General features: G+C 32.0%; 1 long non-coding RNA gene and 1 pseudogene across 1 annotated transcript; one reads left to right on the plus strand and one right to left on the minus strand.

Moving 5' to 3' along the window:
- The first annotated feature begins 369 nt into the window (after nucleotides 1–369).
- Nucleotides 370–1,706, plus strand: LOC105866291 (uncharacterized). Its single transcript, XR_012921481.1, has 3 exons — nucleotides 370–488; nucleotides 1,343–1,481; nucleotides 1,578–1,706. It is a non-coding gene; the product is annotated as an uncharacterized LOC105866291 (long non-coding RNA).
- A 5,914-nt stretch (nucleotides 1,707–7,620) lies between these two features.
- Nucleotides 7,621–8,492, minus strand: LOC105866284 (transportin-1 pseudogene; annotated as a pseudogene).
- Nucleotides 8,493–10,526: the final 2,034 nt, after the last annotated feature.

The raw sequence follows: 10,526 nt of genomic DNA on the forward strand, positions 1-10,526 counted from the left end.
GCAAAGGTAAAGCACTTAATGGCTCCTCAATACAACTGTTCTAGGATGTGCAGTCGGGGTGACAGGGGGTGGGGAAGAGCAGGGCATGCTCACATATTTTTGTTCACGGAGATCAGCGTTCTAAGTAGAGATGACATTTTAATATGAAATATTCAGAAGAATTTTACTCCCACATTGATGAAATTTCTAGTCTTTGTGCAACGACTCATGGAGCACTACATTTACTGAAAATGAAACGGTATATTTTGAGAGAAAGATTATTATGGTAGATGTGGTTTTGGAGTCCAATTTTATCTATGTGTCCCTGTGCATGTGGGTCTCTTGCATGTAAATATTCTTACCAACCATCTCCATCTCTCCTTTCTCAGTGTTTCTGTTTCTCTCCCTACAGATTTATTGTTACTTCCACAGAAAAGCTCATTGCTGGAATCCTGGGAATCATCTGTCTTGTCTTCATGTCTACCGTGGTAACAAAACTTGTCAACCCTGTAAGTAGGTTTTAGGAGAATAAAAATGCATTTTAAAGTTAATGATTAGAAGTGTCTCTAAATATACCATAATCTCAGGCACTATAATTCTCATTTTAATGTATGTTTTGAACTAAATGAGGAATGGTTATTTTGAACTTTTCAAAAGTATAAATGAAAGATTAATTGTAGAGGGTCTTTGCTTTTAATTATATGCATTTATTCAAATTTCATAATTCAAAGACATTCTGTAGTAGACTGAAAAAGCTTACCAATAAATAGAAATTAATTTTTGAAAGTGGTTAAATCACATAGTTACAATATTATAATATATAATGTAGACAGAGATTGTAAAGTTTATTTTGTAGACTTTTGATGTTTTTCCCCCAAACTTTCATTACTTTATTAATTTTCTAGCTAAAATCAATTTTACTACAGATAATTCTAATTCTAAGTGATATATGAAATTTCAAACAAAAACAAAATTATTGTGATTTATTTAGATGCTAATTTTTAATAAGGATTACTTTAATTTTTGTAGCTATAGTAACAGACAAGCAGAGCAATTCTTTCCAGGCTATAAGAACTCAAAAAGGTCCTGATATTAGTCATATTATATTTTGTCTCTATCTTAAGTTATGCAAAAATGATAATGGATATTTTGGGGGAAATAAATTAAAATTTTGGGCAATAAATATTCATAAATAAAAGTTATAGGAGGGCATTCCCTTTTCTTCAAAAATTAGGGATACTTATTTAAAATCGCTATACTGTCTTTTTGTATTTAACTCAAATTATTACTGCTATCATATAATAAAGTTAAATAAATTTTCTATCCTAAGAAAAGTGGTTTTGCTCAGTGATTTTTCATACAGGTGCAAGGTGGATTTTTGTTTGATGTTTCACTTTATGTTGCAATAAAATTATGGAATGAGAGACTGATCCTTTTCCCAGTGGAATGTGTATGAGTGGTTTTTCTTATATATTTACCAGCCTATAAGGAACCAAAGACAAGTACATATATTTTTCTACCTTTGAAAATATGTAAATTAGTTTTCATTTTAAAAATTCATATTGCTTACAGATAGGAATTCATAATTTTTTTCTCAGCATATGATTGTGACCATTGTCCAGAGGAGTGGTTCACAAATTCCACCAATTGTTATTCCATTGGTAAAGAATTCAAAACTTGGGATGATAGTTTGATGGCCTATTCTTCTAAGAACTCTAATCTGCTTTATACAGGTAATGAAGGAAAAATGACAAGGTGTTAAATGTTTCAAGCACTTTGTTAGAAGCTTATTGCAATAAATATTATAATCGTAGAGTTCATTATATTCTTGTGCAAATTTAATTATTTTCAGCTCTATATAATATTCTGTTGTTTGAATTCATCAATATTTATATTCATATACCACTAACGCATATTTAATTATTAACTACTCTAGCTGTTAATGGAAAACTATGCTTCTATAAATGCATTTAATCTCAAACAAATTTTGCTATTTTATATTTACATGTAAACACATCATTATTGTACAGATTTACCACAACGTGAATAGAGTCCTGTAATACAAGTCAGATCATGAAATAGGAGTTCCCAATGTTTTATTACTTCTGCCCCTTCTTCCACAAACTACTGTCCTTACTTTTAACATGAGAAATAAACTTTACCTGTTTTTGAATTTTCATAAGTGGAGTCATATAGTATGCACTTTTATGTCTGTCTCCTTTCACTCCCATACGACATCTGTGCAATTCACACGTATTAATGCAGTGAGCTGTAGTTTGTTTACCTTCGCTGCTATCTCATATGTGTAAAGCATTTTTTTTTTTTTAAATTTCAGCATATTCCATTTTTACCTGGTGTCTCTGGATGAAGGAAGTGAGTCTCATGCCCCCAGGGACACAGAGTTTTCCTGGATGGAGCACTTGTAGTCATGGGACTCCTTTGCTGGTCCCCCTCAGCCACACCTACCCTGGTGTCTCTTGGTGGGGACAGAAGCACTTCCTCTGGCTACTTACTATTAGCAGGTCTCCTGATCCAGCCCCCTTGCCATAGTGCCAGCCTTGCTGGAGTTGCTGGCAGGACACTCTCTGGATACAGAGGGGGAATGACCTTACCCAAACCTATTTTCATTGTCAGGTTGGGTGCTAGGAATCTATTTCTCTTTCTTCTGTTGTGTGGAGGATTTAAGTTGCCCCATTACTCTGTTAATCCCTGATCCTGGAATCCCAAACCATTTCACCTTTCTCTTTCCACCTCTGAGAGTCCCCTTTGCTTGTGTCTTTCACAGTTTCTGGGCTTGTAGTTGTATTTCCTAGGGAGTAGCACAGAGGTTCCACCAACACCAAATCAGATAAAAAAAGGGGCTTATCTATTTAGAGAATACTGTGGTCCCCAGAAAACCCAATTTTCTCTTCTATGTCATTTATTTGCTCAATGGCAACTTCATAATTCCCTTGTAAATGCCAAACTTTGAGACACATAGTAAAAAAATACATTGATTTAATTATTTGTATACTAGATAAATGAATATATACCATTGAAATTTATTCGAATTCATGGTATATTTGCTTTGTCAACACAGGTAACTATTAATTCATGTGAATCAAAATTTTCGTTATTAACGTGAAAATGAATGAAACTACTAAGTATAAACATCTAAAATTTCATTTTAAATCAAGATTACAAATATTTGTGAAACATTTTGGCACTATAATAAGTGGTTTTCTTCTTAATATATTGTTTAACATATTCATTTTGTTTTAAAAATTAAGAATTCTATGAACAAATATTTTACATTTTTCATAAATTAATGAAAGCTGTCACAATGATTATTTAAATAAAATTATGGAATGTTCTGATGGAAATTTCTGGTCTCCTTGCCATTTCTGTCATGGAATGAAGTCTTTCATAACAGCAGTGACCATCCACAGGTATCAATAAATGACTCAACTTTCAAACTTAACTTTTTTAAATGGCGCTATATAGAAGAAAAAATATAAAATGAGAAAAGAAAAAATATAAAATAAGAAATTCTGAAGAATATTCTACATAAGTTTCATTTGAGTTATACACATGAAATATTTTGAAAGTTACTAAAATGTTGATATAAATATTAAAGAATGAGCTACAGTTCCCCTGCCCCCCTGCCACCTATCCATTATTTAGCTTTCTGCAGTTTTAGTTGCACTTGGTCATCTGTAGTTTGAAAATATTAAATGGAAAATTCCAGAAAAAAACAATTCATGAGTTTTAAATTGTGTGCTGCTCTGAGTAGCATGATGTAATCTCATTTAGAATCAATCTGTGCCTCTGAAATTTGAATCGTTTCTTTGTCCTGAGTATCCATGCTGTCTATACTACCTGCCTGTTAGTCGCTGAGTAGCCATCTGGGTGAGCAGATGGACTGTCATGGTGTGCAGTGCTTGAATTCAGGTTATCCTTATTTTACTTAACAATGGTCCCATAGAGTAAGAGTAGTGGTATTGACTATTGTTATAATTGTTCTTTTATATTTTGGGTTATTGTTGATAATCTCTTTCTGTGCGCAATTTATAAACTAAACTTTTTCATTGATATGCATGCATAGAAACAACAGAATATATAGGATTTGGTAATATCCATAGTTTCGAGCATCTGCTGGGGGTATTGAAGCATATTCCCCACAGATAACGGGGGACTACTGTTGGTTATTAGTCTTCTTAATAACCAACTCTTACAATATATTAAAAATGTCATTGTCTGTTTTCATAATATTCTTTTCTAACATAGAAATGCTCTTTTTAATGGATTGTCCCCATAAAATACAACAAAATTATGGATTTTTCTGTATTACAGGATAGTCACATCAGATCATAACTGTGGAAGGCTATACCCAAATGGATTTATATTGGACACTTGTAGATCCTCACAAATATATAGTTGTAAATATAAGCTTTAATGTAATGCATCTGAGTTTGGAGTAGGCCAGGTAATTTTATATTTCATGGATTGGAAGTAATATTATAATTACATAAGTATTACAATGAATTATTATTGTTTGTTCTAATAATAAAAAATTTTTCAAAGTCAATTATTGAAGTATAATGCACATGCCACAAAGAAAAGATGATGTTGCTTAGGTGACAGGCTTTTTTTGCTTAATATTATATTCATGGCATTCAACTTTTATAAAAGTTGCATGCTGTGTGAGTCTGTTTATTTGAAATATTAAGATTAGGCAAACCCACGAAAACAGAAGGTGGAGTATTGTTTGCCAGTGGCTAAGGGGAGATTGGAATAGGAAATGACTGCTAACTGCTAGAATGTTTCTTTTTAGGGTGATAAAAACTTCCTAAATTTTGGTAGCAGCAGTGGTTCTAACTCTGTGAATATACTGAAAAATTGCTTTTTAAGTGGGTAAAATTTAGACTATGTACATGACACCTCAATGAAGCTGTTAAAACAAAATCTCTTCTAAGAATGTGTTTGGGACTGCATTAATCCCTATAATAATTTCAAAAGATTAGTCCTATTTACCAAGTTAATATTTCCAATCAATATCATGCTATGAGCTTCAGTGTATGAGGCTCTAGATTTTCTTTCATTTCTGTCAATTATATATTATATTTTCTGGTATTGAATTCAGACAGAAACATAGTTACTTCATGTTTATGACTTGTAATTGGTATCCTTATTTTTAAATTGTCCTAAATAATTTTTGTTGCTATAAAGAGAAATACAATGGAAATTTGCATTTTGATCTTATATTTGGTTACTTCATGATTTTCTATGTTAAATCTACCATTTCAAGTATAGATTTTTCTCTGTTTTCTAAATAAACAAATGTTTTACCTGTAAAAATAATCATACTTTTATTTTTTCTTTTCAGGGAGCCATAATTTTTTCTGGTGTTGATTCATTTTCACTGTTTAGGGGATTATTTATAACATTGAATAGAAGATAGGATAAAAGTTGTATGATTATCATAAGTATCTTTTCTGATTTGTTGAAAACATTTAAATATTTTATTTGTGTTTAGGAATTTTTATCATACCTTTCTCATAGTGAAGCAGTTTTATAATGTTCCTATTTTTCTAATAGATTTTGTTATCAATTGATGTTATATTCTTATTTTTTATGAATTGAAATGACATGTTTTCTCTTTATAATTTTTATAAAGTTTACTTTAGGAAACTAACTTTGCTCTTTCAAATGTTAAATCATTCTTGCGTTTCTGAAATAAAACCATATTTATCATGCTGTATTGCCCCTTGAAAACTAAATCAATGATTGTATCATACTTAGAATAAAGTTTGTTTCTTCATTTTTGTTCAACAGGCAATTTGACTGTGTTTTTATTTATAGCAAGATACTTGAGAGGTTTTGTTATCAAGGCTATACTGGTCAGCATTCTTTTTCTCTACCTAGAAATCTTTGTGTAAGAGTGCTGTTTTATTTTTAAATGTTATTATTTATGAGTGATGCCATCTGGGTCTGTAGAATATTTCTGTAGGAAGATTTGCATAACAAACTCAATTTGTTTAATAAATGTAGGGTTTACTCAGGTTTCTGTTGTTTTCCTGCATTTTGGCAGTTTGTATGTTCTAGGAAATTTCTGTTTCATAGGGATATTTACAAAATGGTTTATTATCTGTTTTATATCTGTTAAAAATCATAATTGTATTCCCATGTTTAAACTAGAGGTATAATACTTATGTCTTCTGACATCCTTTCTTCAATAGTCTTTTATCAATTTATAAGTCTTTTTAGTGAAAATATTTTTGACCTTGTTGAGCTTCTTGACTGTAATTTAGTTCTTTGTCATGATTGGGTACTATTTATTGTTTTCTTCCTACTACTTTACTTGTGCTCAATTTTCAGTTAATTTCAGCTTTTTTGTTTTTAATTTCTTTTGATCCTCAGATATTTCAATTTCTGCTTTTGTCTTTTGTGATATATAGATAAAAGCAATCAATTTTTCACAAGAAAGACTTTTACTATATTTTACATGTAATTCATATAAAAATCATGAATATCCATTGTGGATATTTGATTTTCTTATATTCTTTGGGAATACATTACAGATTGAGAAATCATATAGTCAAATTTTTTATTAACTTCTATTCAGCTAAACTGCAGTTACACTATGTTCTATGTTCTGTGCAGCTAGAAATGTTCTACATGTTTGTTTAAATGTGGCTAGTGTGACTGAGATAGTGATTTTAAATATTATTTATTTTTCATTAATTAATATTAAAATTAAAAACCTGCATATCAAGTCTCATCAGCTAAGCTTGGCTAGTAGTACTGCATTGAGAACATAGTTGTATATCAATATAAATATGACATTATATTGTACCCTTGGAAAATATCCATATGAACCTAAAATATGGGCATTCTGTATTAGTATAGAGTGTATTTGTGAGTTTGTTGTGAGTGTGTGTTTGTGCGTATGTGTGTTGGCTAATTGTCTTGTTTAAATCTTTCTATAGGCTTAGTGCTATGGCCACATGATAGTCAGTGAAAGAGAAGTGTTTAACCCTGTTTTTGATGATTTATTTTTTACTTCTTTGAAGTCTGTGTTAAACTTGTATTATCAGGTACATGCAAATTATTAAAAATATATTACTAATTGTTTGGTAAATAAATCTATTATTATGGGGCAAACTTCTTCATTTCCAAAAATGTTTCTCCCTTATATTACAACAGACTATTAACTACAGTAGTTTTCTACCAGTTTCTATTGTATGGTGTAAGTTTTTATCTTTTTATTCAAATTTTTCTTTATTCTTTCATTAATGGAGTGTCTTGGTAAGACATTAAATAGTTTTTTTGAATATAAACACTGTATTTAAGTAAATAGTATTTTATTTATATTCAATAGAATTCTGAGTTTTTGAAATATAATTGTTCTTATACATTTTATTTGTACATAAATAACTAATTTGATATAATTAATTATCGTATAATTATTTAATTTTAATTGAACATTACAAATTTTAAACTCTACTTTTTATTGCTTTCTTATCTTTTCACAATAAATATTTTTATTGTTTACTTTCCACTGTATGGATGCGCTTATTTATATGTTTAGAATATTCTTTCTTTACTGTTCTGCAATTACAGTATATATTGTTCACTCATTAAAATCTAATAAATTCTCCAAGACCGAAAGACCCCTAATTTTGGGACTGCAGCTTAAGTGTATTAGATTAAACACCATAAAAAGCTGCAAGACGCTCTTTTAATGGAAGAGGAAACTGGTCAGAGAAACGCCTCCAATTTTCATCCCCAACTTGATTTTTAAATCCATGAAGGATCTTACAGAACATGTCTCTGAGATCATCTTTTGGGTTAATCCATGATGCAACTGCATCACAAAAAATATAAAATCTTGGATTACACCACTGGGATTCACACTGATCATGGTACAAATCCCACGGAATGCGGAATCCTTTTCCTCATTGTCTCTTATGTTTCTCAGAGAGGTGCACCAGGGTCTTATAAACTGCTGTAGCATGGGGGCCACCTCTTGAGGACAAACGTAACCAAGACGACCAATTATTATTGCTGTATTCTCTAACAACGTCTTTGGTGTGTTGGGTCTGTTAATGATTTCTACAAGCTGGTGCAATACCATAGGAATATAAGGCTGCATCTCTATACCCATTTGAATGGAGATTTCTCCAATTGCCCACGTGGCATTGTTGCAGACTGAAATGAACTCTGGATTTAGGTTGGTTCCCAATATTGGCATGAAATCAGCTATACAAGGCTTAACATGCTGAAAGCAAGCTTTCGTCAGGTCCCCTAACAGGGCAAAAGAACTCTGTCGAACTTCTGGCATTTTATCCTGCATGCACTGATACATTAGTGTTAGGATGTTACTTCGGGCTACCAGTTGTTCAATGTTGCCTCCAAGTCCTTCAGCCAGGCCACTCAGTAAATCAAGAGCCACTATCATAAAATCTTTATCTGGAGCCTCATATTGATCAGGTTGGGCATTGTTCAGCATGGCTTGTGCAAGAGTCTTCTGTATGAGGGAGCCTCTGCACCCAGGGAAAATGTTACCCTTTACAGGGGGGAAGGGTAAACCGGTAGGGAATACAGTACAATCCCAACCCTACTGGGAGGGGCGGGAGGGAGGTGTTGCCGTCACTGTATTAAGTCGATGTTGGGAAACGTTTTAACATCTGGAGCTTTTGTGGGTGGAAATCTGTCTCCAGTTACAACTCCGCACTGGATGTGAAGAAGCAAAAAATCTGTTCAGTCTGCTCACAAAACAGTACATTCTGGAATATTATGGGGAATTGTACCAAAACAAGAACCATATAAGTGATGCATAGGGATAAGAGGAAAAATTCCTTAGTGCACAATAAAGGAAACTTAAGGGGGTTACAAACAGTAAAGAAGCTTTTTTTTTAATTTAAAGATTTTTTATATAAAATTTCCCACATGATGGGGCCTTGTTTTGCATGCTGATGAAGAACTATACAAACAAAACTAATAGAGTTAAAATCAGCTTGCCTTTCCATAGTAGAAGCGGGTTCTTGGAAGTTACAGTTTAAGGTACCCCCCAAAAAAGTTGGAAATAAAACAAAGCAAATTTAAACAATGAAGCACCCTGTGAAATGCCAAATGAGTCACTCCTTTTACCTTTGTGGGGTGGGCAGGGAGGGAAGGATAAATGGGGTTGGGCATATCAAACTAAAGATTACATCTTAATTTTACATTAAACATTAATGTAGTGGATATAATTTGATGGTTGTACTTCATTAGATTTAATTTCTAGGCCAAGATGTTATTTTTAAAGTGCAGTTTAAGGTTCAGGCATGCATTCTGGTTCATAGTGATCGAAAGTAATTTAAATTAGTGGGAAAGTAGCATGCTTGTATCACATAGAGTGAGGTTGGTATTCGTTTACCTATGTTGCGCCAGTTTGTGTTGCAGTTTACCAATTCAATAGCCCTGCATTTAAAATTCCTTTTTAAGATTTGTGGATTTTATTTTTTATTAAGAATATAGATATATAAAGTACTGTAGTTTACAGCTAGGCCTTGAAATATCTTTTTTAGGATCTGTTAGGAATAAGATTGATATTGTATTGTGTGCAACCTGCACAATGTGGAAAGCTGATATACCTGTGCAAAATCTTTGCCTCTGTGCTGTCAGTGTGATGTGCTTTCTGCATGGTTATATACTACTAGTGATTTTTATCAAAACTTCTAAAATTTAAATTACATGGTAAAAGATCTGTAAAAAAGGCTGCATAAATGTTAGTTGACACATAAAGACAATTGTAGAAGTTGACAAATGATTGCTATATTTCAATGTTTATTCCCACTCAACATATTGCCTTCTAAGCTTTCTTTTTTTTTTTCTTTCTTTTTTCTTTCTTTTTTTTTTTTTTTTTAAAGCATGATCTTAAAGATATGTTTAAGTTAATGGATGTAATGCAGGGTTCCTACACTGTATTGGCGCATGTTGGTGGCCCTCTGTGCCCTAGATATATGCACACAGGGTGCAAGTTGAAAGCTACAGAGTGAAAGTTGGTTTGGATCCTCTTCATTTCATTTGTTTAGCCTTTCTGTTATTTTTCTCTACTTACATGTATTCCTGTGAATAAATCCTTGTTAAGTTAACCCTTTACTTTTCCTTTCATGTGTATTTTCTTATATACTGTGAATGTGAAACCTACCTGGTACACTTGATCTTGTGTCCATATGAAAGTGCAAGTCTTTATTAATTTGGATTGCCTGAACAGTGTATCCCATGATGATGAAGGAAAATGGAGAGATTTTTCTTTTTAACTCTGCTGGTCAGAGATGAAGCCACACCTTTCCATTTTTCAATGCTGCATATTTAATCTGCAACAAAAATGTTAAACCATAACAGCCTTTTTATATTTTAGTTTGTCACCTTTGCATTGCAGAATAAATACTGAATAACCGTTTAAAAAAATCTAATAAATTAGTAATTTTAATCCTTCTTAAACAGTGAAAAGATCTAACTACCCTTGCTATGGTTTTTGAATGTTTGTGTTTCCACCAAAATTCATGTTCACACTCAAT

The sequence above is a fragment of the Microcebus murinus genome, chromosome 10 (assembly GCF_040939455.1).
Source record: "Microcebus murinus isolate Inina chromosome 10, M.murinus_Inina_mat1.0, whole genome shotgun sequence".
NCBI lineage: Eukaryota > Metazoa > Chordata > Mammalia > Primates > Cheirogaleidae > Microcebus > Microcebus murinus.